General features: G+C 39.9%; 1 protein-coding gene across 1 annotated transcript in view; it reads left to right on the forward strand.

Moving 5' to 3' along the window:
• The first annotated feature begins 338 nt into the window (after positions 1 to 338).
• RABGAP1 (RAB GTPase activating protein 1) overlaps positions 339 to 16,641 on the forward strand; it is a 155,494-nt gene continuing 139,191 nt past the window's right edge. The window contains exon 1 of the mRNA XM_047699512.1: positions 339 to 421. The gene's annotated coding sequence lies outside the window, so the exon portion shown is untranslated. The remainder of the gene's footprint in view (positions 422 to 16,641) is intronic.

The raw sequence follows: 16,641 nt of genomic DNA on the forward strand, positions 1-16,641 counted from the left end.
ACCTCCTTTTAGGCGCTAACAGGTGCTAGCTAGCCTGATTCCCCTGTCCCCTGTCATCCTGCTTCCAGTCCCTGAAGCAGTCACAGCCGCGGCCCGACCGAGTCCAAATACAGAGCTCAGCGTTACCCAACCTTCAGGAGCGCAGACTCGGCGCAGGCGCAGACTCCCGGCAGGGGAAAAGCCCAGGTGGAGCTTCGAGGAAAGGAAGTACGCCCTCGCCGCCTGCTGTTGGGCCAATGGGGCTGCTCGGCTTCGCCGCAGGCCTATGAAGCGGGGCGGGAGGCGGGGCGGAGGGCGGAAGAAGCGGTTCTCACGTGAGTAGGGGGCGGGGAGGGCGGGGGCAGGGCGGCTGGGGAGGCCCAGGCGGCGGAGCCTCCCGGACGGCGAACGGCGGGCGGCGGAGGAGGAGACGGCGGGTCGGGTAGGGCCGCGTTTCCCCTCCTCCTCCCATCCTCCTATCCACCAAGCCCGGGGGAATCCTGTGACAGCCCCTGCTGGGGGCCCGGCTGTGTTCTCATCCCGCGGGGCTGGGCCGGCCAGACTGCGCTCACCTCCCTCGACGAGCCGGGTTCGAGGGGAGCCGTGATTGGGGGGAGGGGGAGCTGTGGCGGAGGGGAGAGGGCGCATGCGCAGGCGGGAACGCTTTCGCAGCCCCTGCCCAAAACCGGTTCCCCCTGTCTGGGTGGGGTGTCTGTCTACGGAGTCCTGAGCTTGCTGCAGTTCTTCTGACCCCCAGGCAAAGCCGGATTGTCTCTCGACTTTCATGTTGGGGCCAGGTCCTGTTTGGAATCTGGCTGCTCCCTCCGCCTCAGTTTCTCCCTCTGCCCGTTGATTAGGATTTCAGCTGGCTTGGGCCCTCAAGCTAGCTTCGTGGGCTGCGCCAAATTTGAAAGACTTGCTTTCTTTTACTGCTGGCCTGCCAACTTGTACTGATCTTTCTGTCTCATTTTCCCCACCTGCAGTTAAAGTGTCTCGCTCTCCTCATGTCCTTTAAGTATCTGCTCCCAGTATCTTGTTGCTGCGTCTTGATTCTCAGCAACCCTTAGGGTTTTTCAGGTGTTGAGCCAGAGGATAACCCCAGACTTCTAAGAGTTCGCTGTCCATTGCCTAGTACTACTTTGGTCCCTGCTCTTCTAACGACTGTTAGCATCTGCACCTGTTTTTACAGGCATCTCCGTATTTAAGCTTTCTCGGGACTCCTTATCGTGGAAGCAAAAGTGCTAGAAGACCGTGTTAAGTGATCATGCTACTAGTGCTTCGCTAGTTTAAAATCGTGTTCCAACTTGAATTTGAAATCTTTTGGCTTTTGGGGTTTTTATTAGTAGGGGGAAAAAAAACTATCAGGGGCATGGTTTCACCATTTGATTTTTTTATCCGTATAAACACCTGTGTTCCCGTACATGTGACTGGAATAGTGTAATGTTTCTGTTGCCAGCTGCTTTGTTTATTTAAAAAGAAAACAATGGAGGGTGAATTGCACTGTGTTTATCACATTAAACTGATGTTTGAAAAGTTGAAAAAAAGTTAAATGCCAAGGAAGTACAACATTAACTTCTTTTAAACGAAGGACCTATTGGCCTCAATTCAACGTGTATAAGGTGCTATTTTATTTTTATTTTTATTTATTTATTTGCTATTTTAATATATATTGAAGGTTTGTAAGTAGAGTTTACTTATAAAAAACTGAAAATGAATGTGGAGAGCGTTCTTTATGTTCTTCCTTTATAGATCTCAGATCGTATTAGATTTGCATCCCTGACTTTTGTATTTACTAGTAACATTTAAAATTTACATGTAGCTTGATTAACTCAAATTCCTAATTAAAATTGAACTATTGCTATGTTGTAGTGTACTTCTTTTCAGTTTTATAACCCAGTTTACTGTTGATTAAGTTAGGTCATTGGTGTTAAGGCATATGTTTGTTTGGATAGTTAACCTTCGAACTCTGTGCATTTTGGTCTTACTGGAATAGTGTTTTATTAGCTGTTGACACGTCCTTAATTTTAGTTGAGTGGTAATTTAGTGGGACACTGTAAGAGTGAAGACACCTGTTTCCTATCTTTTACATTACATATTGAAAGAAGTGCATTGTGCACGTTATCTACACGAAGAGACATGAGTTCCTCCAAATATATATCAACTTTACAGCCCAGATTCTTTAAAGAAGTCATTGTTATTGACCATCTTTCCAGCTAATGCGTAGCCTACTTTGAAGGTCTCATCATTTTGCAGTAATTAACAAGTTGTCTTTGAGTACAGGCTTCGGAAAATAATCAGTTTAAATCAGTGCTGCTGTTGAGTGTCTTTATAGACAGTGGTGTGCTGAGGTTCTGGTGTAGACTACCCATAATATCTTTGTAGTTTTCAGTGTAATCAGATATGATTAGACTTCTCAAGCATGTGGAGTAAATGAACTCATAAATAATCTTTCATGGAGTTAGAACTTAAATATCGAAGTGCTGATTTAACCAACATACTTAAAGAAGGGTTTGGCATGACATGTGGGTGCTTTGTATGCAACTGCCTTGTTTTATTGGTTTTCCATAGTTAGATACCAAAGAAAGAAAATCCAAGGCCAAGGACTCAAAGTCGGTGGGCAACAACTTTACAGCTATTCCTTTGTGCATAGATTGGTCCGTCCAATCTATGTCCATCCCCCACCCTCTACCTTCTGTGCTGTGTTGTTTCTGAAAGATATTGATTCTTTGGAAAACTTTTAAGTCAAAATAATACTGGATAGACGTTTAAACTTACAACCACTCTTATTGACCCTAATAACTTTGTTTCTCTTCCTATACAAAAACTGAACAAATATGACAGTTTGCAAGTCATGACGAACACTTTAGTTATAGAATTTAGCCTGGAAGTTTCCCTTTTCAAAGCAACCAGTATCTCTGAGGTAGTCATCAGTGAGACTCTCTTGACGATTGTCTTTCCAGCATAGTAGAGTTTTATGAGGCCTAACTTTTCCCCCAAATTCCTTTTTTTGTGGATCACATGTAAAAATAAAGCCCTTATTTTTAAGTTCATACCTGACATTAAATAGTATATACTACCATGCCTCTGAAGCAGGAGGTGTATCTTCTTAAATGTATGGCTGTGCTGCCAAATTGGGAGGTCCACATCACTCATATAAGAGTCCACGCATGGTTGTTACAGATCTCCAGTTAAGGTTGCATCACCTTTTTATGTTATAAATCACCACTCCTTGGAATCCATTAATCTTTGGGAATACATTTTTCTCCATGCTATAATCTGTTATTTCTTTAGGTACATTAGCAAACTAGAGCCTGTGGTAACTTTAACAAACTGTTACTCTAAAGCTTAACAATAATTTGACTATTTTAAAAATTTATTTTATATATAATATGTAAAATTTATTAAATATAACAAAATTATTTCATATATACTTATATGTATACAAAGCGCATATTATAATTTATATTTAAAATTATAAATATATAAAAATTTATATTTTATGTATAAAGTATATAAAATTATAAATATATCAAATTACAATATATAAAGATTATACATATGTTTCCTTATTTATACATTTTGGTAATTACAACCAACAGCCTGTGGTTATAATCTCGTTTTCCTTTTTTTGAAGTTGGCCCTTGTATCAGAAAAAGGAATTGATAATACAGAATCTTTTTTGGAGAGCATATTTTAAATATCATCATGGGTATTAAGAGACAGGATGTGAGGCTAAATTGGATTAAATGTTGGGGATTTGTATAACACTACTGAGAAGAGCCTTGAGTTAATCATTTTCATGTTTTTTATTGTAGAGGTAATAAACTGTTTTATGCCCTCAAAGGATGCTGATGAACGGATTCTGGCAGTGTAAGAGTAGGAACGTGTCACGTAAATCTCTTTTGCTGTAACACACGATTTTCTGTGAATAGACCTCTGATAATCTATAGAAGAGAAATGGTTATATCCTTATCGTAGTTACCTGTTGAATCTCTATGAATTGAAGAAAAATCTGAAATCTGTCTAAGCTCAAAAGCTAATACTTCTTTACAAAAATTATTCCCTAGCAGAAACAAATCTTTAAATTTTTTGCTTTTGGTTGTGAGAACCAATCTTTTCAGATAAGTTTAAAAACATCTATGGAACTTAATATTTGTGAATTTTTTAATATTCTCACACAGTGTCTATTCCAGTGCTGTGATGAAAATGTGTGATAAATATTTGCCCATCCCTTATTCAACACACTTGTCCTATGTCCCACCAAGCTTGTGTAATTCTGGCCACCTTATATCAGAAGGTGCAGAAAACAAGTGTGGATCTGCCAAGCATTTGTGGTTTGGATACGTACTTTTCCCTAAAAGTAAAAAAGAGGTTATAGTAAAGGGGGTGCCCTGTTGGCTCAGTTGATTGGGCATCTGCCTTCGGCTTAGGTTTTGATCCCGTGGTCCTGGGATCAAGCCCCACTGTGGGCTCCCTGCTCAGCGGGAGCCTGTTTCTCCCTCTCCTCCCTCTTTGTGATCTGTCTCCCTCTCTCTCTCACTTTCTCTCTCAAATAAATTTTAAAAATTCATACTTCCAGATATATAAAGTACTAATGTAAATCATTATGCCTTAGGAATCTGTTCCAGAAAAAGAGAATACATTTTTTTTTTTTTCAAATCTATACTAGGGAGGGCAGACATAATCTGACTTTCTGAATGAGCTAACTTTCATTGTTGCCAGAAGTAGGTTTCTATTGTGGAAATGTCATCCAAATAATTTAAATATTTAGTTTTGGAGATATTGTGTTGAGGTGGCATAAAGTCATCACACCTTGAGTTCTGGAAAAAAGTAAAGTGGTGTTTCCTGAAATATCCATAGGAACATGGGGAAACCTCCTACATTTTCCCCCCTTTTAGCTGCATTCAGTACTGCATTCAGATAATCAACTCAGAGTTAAATGAATTATTTTATGTCCATTTCTTCCACTCTTACCTCTTGTACCCTTCATCTTGAGGTATCAAGATACAGGGGGTGAGTGTGAACATTGGAATCAGAAATACACAGATATCCCAAGTCTTGTACTTACTGTGTGACTGAAGGTAAGCTACTTAATACCTCTGAGATGCCGTTTCTTCATTTGCAGAAATGGAACTGATTATGCTTACATCATGGATTAAGATTGGACACCACCTGGCATCTCCCCACCCTCTTCCTGATTACTCCCAATGACAAAAGAATAGAAATGTTCATTCCTCTCCTTTCTCATACGAGAAAACTGAAGCTACAACATTGTTTAAGTCACATCAAGAAGGACCAAGGAGTTAATTTTTTTTTTAATATTGTACCAGACTATTAACTTTAATAAAGCTTTGTTACTCATGACAAGTGAGAAGTAACTCTGGAAATAGTAGTTGTCTTCTTTGGGCCCTTTACTAATTTTGTGAGTTTTACCTTAAAGATCCTAAAATGTTACAGTTGGGCTTTAAAAACTTGTATAACCAGGGCGCCTGGGTGGCTCAGTTGGTTGGGCATCTGACTCTTGATTTCAGCTAAGGACATGATCTCAGGGTCTTGGGATGGAGCCCTGCATTGGGCCCCCCCCTTCCCTGAAATAAATAAATCTTTAAGGAAAAAAAATTGTATCGAACAACAAATGGATAAACAAAATTTAGTATATATACTCCATAGAATATTACTCAGTCTTAAATAGAAAGGAAATTAGGACACATGCTATAACATAGGTGAACTTTGAAGACGTTATACCAAATGAAATAAGCCAGCCACAAAAGGACAAATATTGTGTGATTCTGCTATTTTTATGAGGTACCTGAAATGGTCAAACTCATAGAGAAGGAATAGTGTGTTGGTTGCCTGGAGGAAAGGGAGTTAGTGTTTAATGGATATGGACTTTGAGTTGGGGAAGATAAAAGAGTTCTAGAGGTGGAAGGTGGTGATAGTTGCACAATAATGTGAATATACTTAATGCCACAAAATGTACACTTAAAAATGGGTAAAATAGTAACATATATTTAGCCACAATTTAACAAGATTAAAACTTTAAAATCTTTTTAAAAATTAAATGTAAACCCTTCTGTCTTACGAATTTCTATATTCCTATAATTAAGTTATCCTTTTAAATTTTTCTGGAATTGAACTAAAATAATCACTTTATAGTTGAAGGAAGTGAATTGCAGGTTAAAATTTGCCTGATGATGACTTTTAGATAACCTGTTTTTTCTTGCTTTTACTTGCTGTAGACCCAAGATGATTGTTTTGTTTTCTTTTGTTTCTGGTTTTCTAAGCTAAGTTGAAATTATTCAGAAGGCTTAAATTAATATGGTTCTCTTAGCTCACTAGAATAATTCAAAGAAACAGCCTCCAAATTCCGAGTTAGACTTCAACAAACAAAGACACATCTATTGTTTAGCAATTAGTAGTGGTGGAAAGGAATTTATTTTTATAAAGAAGGGATGATTTTCCATTGAGTTTTGTTAAATTTGTCCCACCCTTCCCAGGGCTAGGCTGTGAGAAACTCATGTGAAAACCAGTGCAGGAAAACATCTGAGCCAAGGAAAAAAAAAAAAAAAGCTGAGATTAATATAGTGTGATTAAAAAAAATAATAACTTCTTAGTATGCAGTTTAATTTTAAAGGGCTACGGACCCAGAGAAATTGGCCTGTTACAGCATCTTTAAGACTTGATTCTCTTCCTTCCTGTTTTGTCTTTTTCTGAACAGAGAGTAACCTTATCTGTGTTTTAGACAGATACAACTGGTACCTAACATAGAGAATGGATTGGAATGGGGAGATAATGGAGATAAGGACACTAAGGAGGAGAGCTGCATTCCAGAAAAGGACAGAGGCACCTATAGTTTTATGCGTGAACTTAAGCAGGTTATGGAACCTTTCTCAGCCTCAGTCTGTTCGTCATAAGAAATCAATATCTGTTAAAGTTTATGTGAACATTAGAAATAATGCTTATATAGCCTTTTAGTACCATTTTGGCCATATAATTGGTGGTAGGAACTAATAAGTATTACTGTTTCTTTATATTTAGCAAGATAACTTAAGTATCCCCTTTAAGATTCCCTAAAGCTATACTCATTTACTCGCTGGTTGAGCAACAAAAATGATGGGTATTGTGAAGGAAGTGATGAGAGTGTTTTGGTCCAAAGGGAATCTAAGATATATTTTCTGACTCAGTGTTAACTGGTTTTGAGTTTGACAGTTGGGAACTTGATGAAGAGTCAGTGAGGCACACTCAAAGGTAGTCTTTTTGAGTCTCTTCATTCTAGTTGCCATCCATATCCATATCCCCAAGTCACAAATATGTAATGTAGCATATTTATCATCTGTCCTCCTATCAGTTAAGCACTGATTAAAGAGTATTATTCAACCAAGTTTATGTAGGGCTGCTAGTAAACAAGGATATAAAGATAATACGAATAAAACCCAAGATCCCAGTCCACAAATAGTTCACAGGGACTGTCTGTGCTCATTGTATTCCCAGTGTTTACTGTAGTGGTTTTTATTTAGTAATTGTTTCTGGAATAAATGATCAACAAATGTGTTGGAGTAGGGAAGAGGTATAATATTATTCTACTGTGTGATAAATGCTATAATTTTGTGATAGAATTAAAAAGTAAACAAAAGCCTTAGGGAGCCCTTGAGAGAAGTAATGAATATTGCAGAAAGGAAAGGGGGAGTTTGGATATTTGATTGTAACATAAGATTGCTGGTGAGGGAGAAGAACTACCTGGGGAAATGGAGACCTGTTCCTAGATTAGCAAACAACATGAGCAAAGGCTTGAAAGCATAAAAATGCATGACATATTTGGTGCATTTCTGGTATGGTTTGATAGAAGGAGATAAGACTAGAATGATAGACTGTTTCCCTGTTTTGAAGACTAATGAGAGTTGGGGTTTTATTCTATTTTCAGTCAGGAGCAGTCAAAGGTTTTGAGGAAAGGGTGGGATATATGATCAGATCTAAATTTTAGATATTAGCTATAGGACCTTGATAATCAATGACTAGGAAAAGTCTAGATGATGATGATGATGATGATGATTATCTTATTTGACAGAGAGAGAGAGAGCACAAGCAGGTGGAGTAGCAGGGAGAGGGAGAAGCAGGCTCCTTGCTGAGTAAGAAGCCTGACGTGTGGCTCCATCCCAGGACCCTGGGATCATGACCTGAGCCGAAGACAGTTGCTTAACCAACTGAGCCACCCAGGCGCCCCATAGGGAGAGTCTAGGAAAGGAAACTTATGTTTTAGTTGAAAGAGAATGGAGTACTCATGAGTCAGTGACATGAAGGATGTCAGAGAATAAGATTGGGGTGTTTTGGAACCAAAATCCTTTAGTGTTCCAGGGGAGAACATCTCTGTCTTGGATCAGTAGTTGTTAACCAGGATACGGAACCTATGAGGAAGAAAGAATATGTTTGTGTGGTTGACAGAGGTTTACATGGAATTGATTTTAAGATGGTAATGAATACATGTAGCAGAACTGTCCTGTGTATTCTCACAACATCCTTCACATACCTCTATTATACCAAGCACTATATTATAATTTCCTGCTCATCTGTCCATTTTCTGTACCACTGTAAGCCTATCCTAGGTAAAGACTACCTATTACTCCTCACCATAGCATTATACATAGTGCCTGGCACACGTCAGACACTTAATACGAAATAGAAAGGAAAACACAGGGGCACCTGGGTGGCACATTCGGTTGAGCGTCTGGCTCTTGATTTCAGTTTAGGTCATGATCTCGTCAGGCTCCGTGCTGGGCATGGAGCCTGCTGAAGATTCTCTCTCTCCCTGGGCAGCTCAGTGGGTTAAAGCCTCTGCCTTCCGTCAGGTCATGATCCTGGGGTCCTGGGATCGAGCCCCACGTTGGGCTCTCTGCTCTACGGGGAAGCCTGCTTCCTCCTCTCTCTCTCTTTCTGCCTGCCTCTCTGCCTACTTGAGATCTCAGTCTGTCAAATAAATAAATAATCTTAAATTAAAAAAAAAAGATTCTCTCTCTCCCTCTCCCTGCCCCTCCTCTCACCTTCCTCCCTCTCAAAAAAAGAAAAAAAAAAAGAAATAGGAAAAAAGGAAAACATAACACAAATACCCATATGGAATTAGAGAGGAAAGATAGAGCTATGAGTATTGTCATCATGCCCCCCCAAAAAAAAAATTGTGACTGTATGAGCTAGTAAGAGCCAGGGAAAAGTGGAAAAAGAAGAGGAATAGGGTAGAACTTAAAGAATGGGCAGAAGAGGGGCGCCTGGGTGGCTCAGTTGGTTGAGCATCTGTCTCTAGCTCAGGTCATGATCCTGGGGCTCTGGGATCGAGTTCCACATCAGGCTCCCTGCTCTGCAGGGAGCCTGCTTCTCCCTTTGCCTCTGCCTTTCTCTGTCTCTGTCTCTCATGAATAAATAAATAAAAACTTTTAAAAAGGGGGGGTCAGAAGAAAGGGAACTTAAGTGATACCTGAGAAAAGGTAGTCAAAGGTAGAAAATGGAAGCAAGAAAAAAGTTTCAGAATAAAGAAATGGTCAGCATTTTCATTTATTTCAGTGGTAGAAGATGATGAGAACTGAAAAAAAAATTATTTGGGCTTTGAAAGTTAGTACTGTACTTGACTAGTTTGTTTATTTCCTTTTTAAAATGACGCTGAGAGGGAGCCTGGGTAGCTCAGTTGGTTAAGCCTCTGTCTTCAGCTCAGGTCATGATCTCAGGGTCCTGGGATGGAGTCCCACATCGGGCTCTCTGCTCAGCAGGAAGCCTGCTTCCCCCCCTCTCTCTGCCTACCTCTCCGCCTACTTGTGATCTCTCTGTGTCAAATAAATAAATAAAATCTTAAAAAAAAAAGTTAAAAAAAAATGACGCTGAGAGATGGTAAAATACCCAGGGCCACAGATGAGGTGTTTTGTGTGTGTGTGTGTGTGTTTAAAGACTTTATTTATTAGCACATGAGAGAGAAGGAGTAGGTGGAGGGGTAGAGCGATAGAGAGAAGCAGACTCCCTGCTGAGCAGGGAGCCCAACATGGGGTTCAGTCCCAGGACTTCTGAGATCATGACCTGAGCCAAAGGCAGATGCTCAGCTGACTTGAGCCACCCAGGTGCCCCCACAGATGAGGCTTTAAATTAAGTTTTAAAAAGAGGAGGTTTGATAAGGTTTGGTGAGAGATGGAGGAGCCAGATTTTTGAGAGAGGGACTGCTTTTCGACTGGAGTGTCCTATCGAAAGTGGTAGAGGTGGAGGCAGTTAATATTACTTTGGGAGGAAAGAGTTTCAAAGAAATAAAGATGAGTTAGAGCCCTGGAATAGTGGCTGGGAACCAGCACATTTTGTTTCAAGCATGTCAAGTTCAATTACAAGTATCACTCACACCTCTTTTATTGAGTTAGGTCACTTATTGGGAGGTGATTTTTGCCTCTACTAATTGCACATAAGCAGATTCATGCCACTGCAAGTTTGCTGTTTATGTTACTCCTCTGAATGTTAGTATCTGATAGTACTTCATCCAAAAAATGAGTTTTTAAAAAGTAAACACCGATTGCCCAGGAGCCCACTGCTATTGAAGGACTATCAAAAGAAACTTTATCATGGGCAGTTCTTTTCTTTTTCTTTTATTTTTATTTTTATTTATTTTATTTATTAGAGAGAGATCACAAGTAGGCAGAGAGGCAGGCAGAGAGAGGAGGAAGCAGGCTCATTGCTGAGCAGAGAGCCCGATGCGGGGCTCGATCCCAGGACCCTGAGATCATGACCTGAGCCGAAGGCAGAGGCTTTAACCCACTGAGCCACCCAGGTGCCCCTCTTCTTCTTTTTTTAAAGATTTTATTTGAGAGAAAGAGAACAAGCAGTGGGGAGGGCAGATGGAGGGAGAGAGAGAGAGAAAAGCAGACTTCCCGCTGAGCAGGAAGCCAGATGTGGGACTTGATTCCAGGACGCTGGGATTATGATCTGAGCCAAAGGCAGATGCTTTACTGACTGAGCCACCCAGGTGCCCCATTTCCTTTCCATTTTACTCCCCATTAGCTGGGTCTCTAAGAAAGAGGAGATTGAGAATGAACATGATCTTCTTTTGACAAGACTGAGGTGCATTATTTGCCATGATCTTTGCAGAAGTATAGTTAAGTATAAATTGTCACTTAGGGCACAGAACAGTAAATTTAGGCTAAAAGTTTGTAAAGAGTTTTGATATCATGAAACTAATTTTCTTTCTTTTTAAAAAAATTTTTTTGGAAAGATGTATTTGAGTTGAAAATAGAGCTACCCTATGACCCAGCAACTGTCCTACTGGGTATTTGCCCTAAAGATACAAATGTAGTGATCTGAAGGGGCACGTGCACCTGAATGTTTATGGCAGCAATGTCCACAATAGCCAAACTATGGAAAGAACCTATCTGTCTATCAACAGATGAACGGATAAAGATGATGTGGTATATATATATATATATATACATACATACATACATACATACATACATACAATGGAATACTATGCAGCCATCAAAAATACAGAATCTTGCTATTTGCAACAACATGGATGGAACCAGAGGGTATCATGCTAAGCGAATAAAGGCAATCAGAGAAAGACAATTATATCTCTCTGATATGAGGAATTTGAGAGGCAGGGTGGGGCTTTGTGGGGGGGGAGGAGAGGGGAAAAAGAAACAAGGTGGGATCAGGAAGGGAGACAAACCGTAAGAGACTCTTAGTCTCAGGAAACAAACTGAGGGTTGCTGGAGGGGAGGAGGGTGGGAATGATGGGGAGGCAGGGTAATGGGCATTGGGGAGGGTATCTGTTACGGTGAGCACTGTGAATTGTGTAGGACTGATGAGTTACAGGCTTGTACCCCTGAAACAAATAATACATTATATGTTAATTTTTAAAAAAGAATCAGTCCAACAAAAGAATAAAATAAGCTACCCATCAGGGGAAAAAAAAAAAGATTTATTTGAAAGAGAGAGAGAGCACTAGCTGGGGGAGCAGCAGGCAGAGGGAGAGGGAGAGAGAGAATTCCAGGCTAACTCAATGCCCAACATGGAACGTGACACAGGACTTGATCCCATAACCCTGAGATCATGACTTGAGCCAGAATCAAGAGGTGGTTGCTCAATTCACTGAGTTACTCAGGTGCCCCTTTTTATTTTGTAATTTTTAAATTTTTAATTTTTTAAAAATTTCTAAAAGATTTTATTTATTTGACAGAAATAGAAAGTGCACAAGTAGGCAGAGTGGCAAGCAGAGAGAGGGAGAAGCAGGCTGTCCGCTGAGCAGGGAGCCCAATGTGAGGCTCAATCCCAGGACCCTGAGATCATGACCTGAGCTGAAGGCAGAGACTTTAACCCACTAAGCCACCCAGGTGCCCCCCCTATTTTTTTTTTTTTTTAACGTTTTTATTTATTTGTCAGAAGAGAGAGAATGCACAAGCAGGGGGCGCTGCAGCAGAGGGAGAAGCAGACTCCCCACTGAGCAGGGAGCCTGATGTGGGACTCAAACCCAGGACCCTGATATCATGACCCAAGCTGAAGGCAGGCACTTAACTGACTGAGCCATCCAGGTGTCCCCAGGCGCCCCTTTATAAAAAAATTTTTTTATTAAATTTCTGTGCCCAACATGGGGCTCAAACTCACGACCCTGACTGACCGTGTCTACTTACTAAGCCAGCTAGGTTCCCCCATGAGCCTAATCTTCAATCAGAAAATCTCTAGGGATCTTTTATATGTTAATAAGGATAAAAGTAGTAAAAGAAGTTCTGAAAAACTTAACAATTGAACTTTTGGGTTTGATGCTGGAGGCTGCATAAACAAAATCACCTATCATTTTAAGTGACTTACTGACTTTTTAAAGGTGATAGAGAAGGAAACATCCTTGAACTTGACTCACCAGTCTGGCCCTGTTGGTAACTAGATATGCTAGGGTCTAGGTTGTCACTTGTTTAAAAGAAGGAAATAACTAGTGCCTACCTACACCAGGATCCATGTATGTATATTATCTTATTAAAATGGGATAAAAATCCTTATTCTGTCTACCTTATAGAATTGTTAGGTGGTAAAATGAGATTAAGAATGTGTATGTTTTAGTAATCTGTAAAGTATCATATAAAGGTAAAACATTTCTTATTTAGAGTATTCCTTCTCATTTATTTAGATACAAAGAAATTAAAATGTGGAAAATAAGAAAGCTATGTATTTTTGTTCTAGTATTGTGTTTCTGAAACTGAATTACCTTAATCAGTTGATACTTGTTAATTCTTTAATTTTTTTTTTAAAGATTTTATTGAACTTTTTGAGACAGAGAGCACAGGGTGGGTTGGGGATATGCCAGAGAGAGAAAGAGAAGCTGACTCCTTGCTGAGCAGGGAGCCCAACACAGGGCTCGATCCCAGAACCCTGAAATCATGACCTAAGCTGAGGGCAGACACTTGACTGAGCCACCCAGGTGCTCTGATAGTTGTTAATTCTTTTAAAACTGGAAGTTAGCTTAAAAAGCTGTAACTACTGGGTGCTTATACTGTTTTTAATGTGTTAATAAGGTGTACATATGTTCCTTAGTAATTTTTACGATAGTTTTGTAACTAGATAGTACATCATTTTCACTTGTGGAAACTAAGGCTCATTATGACAAAGCTCACACTATTAGGTAGTGCAGCCAGTATTCTAACTTCGGTTTTTCCAACTCTTAATTGTGTGCTTTACTGTCAACAAATGTGACATGTGTTCTGTCAGTCAGTAGATAATCTTACCTTTTCATTGGGTGGCTCTTACTTTTTTCCATCTTTATTTACCATTTATCCTAATTTTTTACCAAGTATTTGAGCCCCTACTATATGCTAGTGTCCTGGGATGGAGCCAGGCACTGTTCCAGGTGCTAAGGTACAGCAGTTAATGAAACAGACACATCTCTGTCCTGGTGGAACTTAGGTTCTAGCTTACATGATATTTAAAAACAAATGATTAAAACATAAAGTGTGTCAAATGGTGATGGATATCATAAGGAAAAGTAGGAAGAGAGCTGGTGGTGCAGGATGTTTGGAGGAAGAAGCTTGTTTTAATTATCCATGAGGTTTAGACCTAGAATTGCAGTCTGAAGGATGAAGGATTACAGTAGGGGCTTCTTTTGGTAAATGATAAAAGTAGGGATTAAAAACAAAACAGTTACTCCTCGTGGTCTCGAGAGGTTGCAAATACAGCTTTGCCAGGAGTACACCAGGTTCTGGGACACCTCTTTATTGTGGAGGCCAGAGAATGGGAGTCTTGTATAACTTTTCCTGTACTACTTCATGTTTTGATAAACCTCATTCCCACTTAGTGATTCAGTTTTTTTACAGGTGCCAAAACAAATAGTATTTTATAAAGTGTATTTTCCGATCACCTCCTCAAAGGAAATAGGTTGAACTTGGAGTCGGCCAAGTCTTCTCAGTTCCGTAGTGTTTAAATAGCAAAGTATATTATTTTTTGAGTCTACAGTATTATAGAAAGTAGTCAGAGTCTCAGATCATAGCTTTAGAGAACTTTCTGAGGCATTCTGCTATTAATCACAATTTAAAAGAATGGAAATCTATTTAAGCATGAAGAACCTTGCCTGAAGTATGAGCATGTTCTACAAAAGATATAGATTCCTTTACCCAATACTGAGTGTTTTGGGACAGGGCCCAGATTCGTGGCATTGGAAAGGTATCATAATCTGACAGAAAGAGCATAGCTTCTGGAATAACAGATAACTGGGTTCAATTTTTGTCTTTGCCTCTAACCACCTTACACTGCAGCCATTATCTTGAACAAGTTACACCTCAGTCTAGGTCTCAATCTCCTTATCTGTGTAATAAATGATGTGAAGATTAAATTAAGAGGCAGTTACCAGGGGCACCTGGGTGGCTCAGTGGGTTAAGCCGCTGCCTTCGGCTCAGGTCATGATCTCAGGGTCCTGGGATCGAGTCCCGCATCAGGCTCTCTGCTCAGCAGGGAGCCTGCTTCCCTTCCTCTCTCTCTGCCTGCCTCTCTACCTACTTGTGATCTCTGTCTGTCAAATAAATAAATAAAATCTTTAAAAAAAAAAAAAGAGGCAGTTACCATCAAATTGTAATACATCACAATACATGCTATAAAAATGTAAATTGTTAGAGGAGCAGAAATAAGGCAAGCAGTTTACTTGGTTCTGGGATGAGGATTGGCAAGCTACTAGGAAAAGGAGTTAGATCATGAATTGATGAGTTGGAGTTGATGGAGTACAAAAGCAAGGAAACCACTTTAGTAAGAGGATCCAATAAGGGCAAATACATGGGTGTTTATTAAAGTATCTATCTTGGGGCGCCTGGGTAGCTCAGTCGTTAAGCGTCTGCCCTTGGCTCAGGTCATGATCCTAGTGTCCTGAGATCAAGTCCCATATCTGGCTCTCTGCTCAGCGGGAAGCCTGCTTCCCCCTCTCCAACTCCTCCTGCTTGTGTTCCGTCTCTTGCTGTCTCTCTCTCTGTCAAATAAGTAAATAAAATCTTAAAGTATATATCTTTAGTAAGGACATTACCTCTTCTAATAATTTTTTTTTATTGAAGTATAATTGACATACAATATTCTACTAGTTTCAGGTGAATATATTCCTTAACTTTGTGTCTAGGTCCCTCTCCAAACATGTTCCCATAGTTTTCTTTACCCTAAATCAGTACCTGTTAACCTGTTCAATGTGCCTCTGTTCTCTGCTGCAGTATACATTCCTTTGGGGCAAGAATCGATTTTCTCTTGTTTACCATGTATTATTCTTTATACACTAAACACTTAGTATTCATTGAATGGATGAAGCAAAACTACATTAGAGAAAGTTTTCAAAAAGTACATTTTGAAGTGTCTTTGAATGCCACAGTATACATCTAAATTTAGTCCTATGAAATGTAAAGCTATGGGCGCCTGGGTGGCTCAGTGGGTTAAGCCTCTGCCTTCGGCTCAGGTCATGATCTCAGGGTTCTGGGATCGAGTCCCACATCAGGCTTTCTGCTCCTCAGGGAACCTGCTTCCTCCTCTCTCTCTCTGCCTACTTGTGATCTCTGTCTGTCAAATAAATAAAATCTTAAAAAAAAAAAAGGAAATGTAAAGCTATGATAGCCATTTAAACAAGGAAATTAGTTTAAATAGGAAGCAGTAGGTAATTAATTATGCCTAGGTAAATTACCTTCTTTTGGGGTTGCCATTTTCTTGTCTGTTTCACGGTAATACTCAGGAATTGTGTAATTCCTGCTGCCAGGTGTTTAGCTGTGAGCCTTTGGAGGGAACGTAGTACTTGGCACATGGTGTGCGCCCAATGAATATATGTTCAGTTAAAAACACAGAGCATAAATCAGGACTTGTTAATTGGAGAGATTAAATAGACTCTCAGCACCTTTACCTCTTTGGGGTACAAGATGAGCATAGAGCTGGAGCTACTGTTTATTGGTTACAGCTTTCTGAGTATGTTGCATTGTTTGTTGCTGTTTTGGCAACCAAATGGGAACATTGCCATAAAGTATTCAGAACCAGGTTTTTGAATGGTAGATGAGTTTAAGTTTTATTCTAGGAGTCCATAAATAATTGAGTGGCTTTTCATAAGTGACATATTTTTATACTTCTTGCTGGGAATTTTTGGCATGAAACTTACTGGTAATGTTCATGTTGAGTTGAATTCTAAGAAACCATGGGATGGGAAGATAT

The sequence above is a fragment of the Lutra lutra genome, chromosome 13 (genome assembly GCF_902655055.1).
Source record: "Lutra lutra chromosome 13, mLutLut1.2, whole genome shotgun sequence".
In the NCBI taxonomy this organism is placed as follows: Eukaryota; Metazoa; Chordata; class Mammalia; order Carnivora; family Mustelidae; genus Lutra; species Lutra lutra.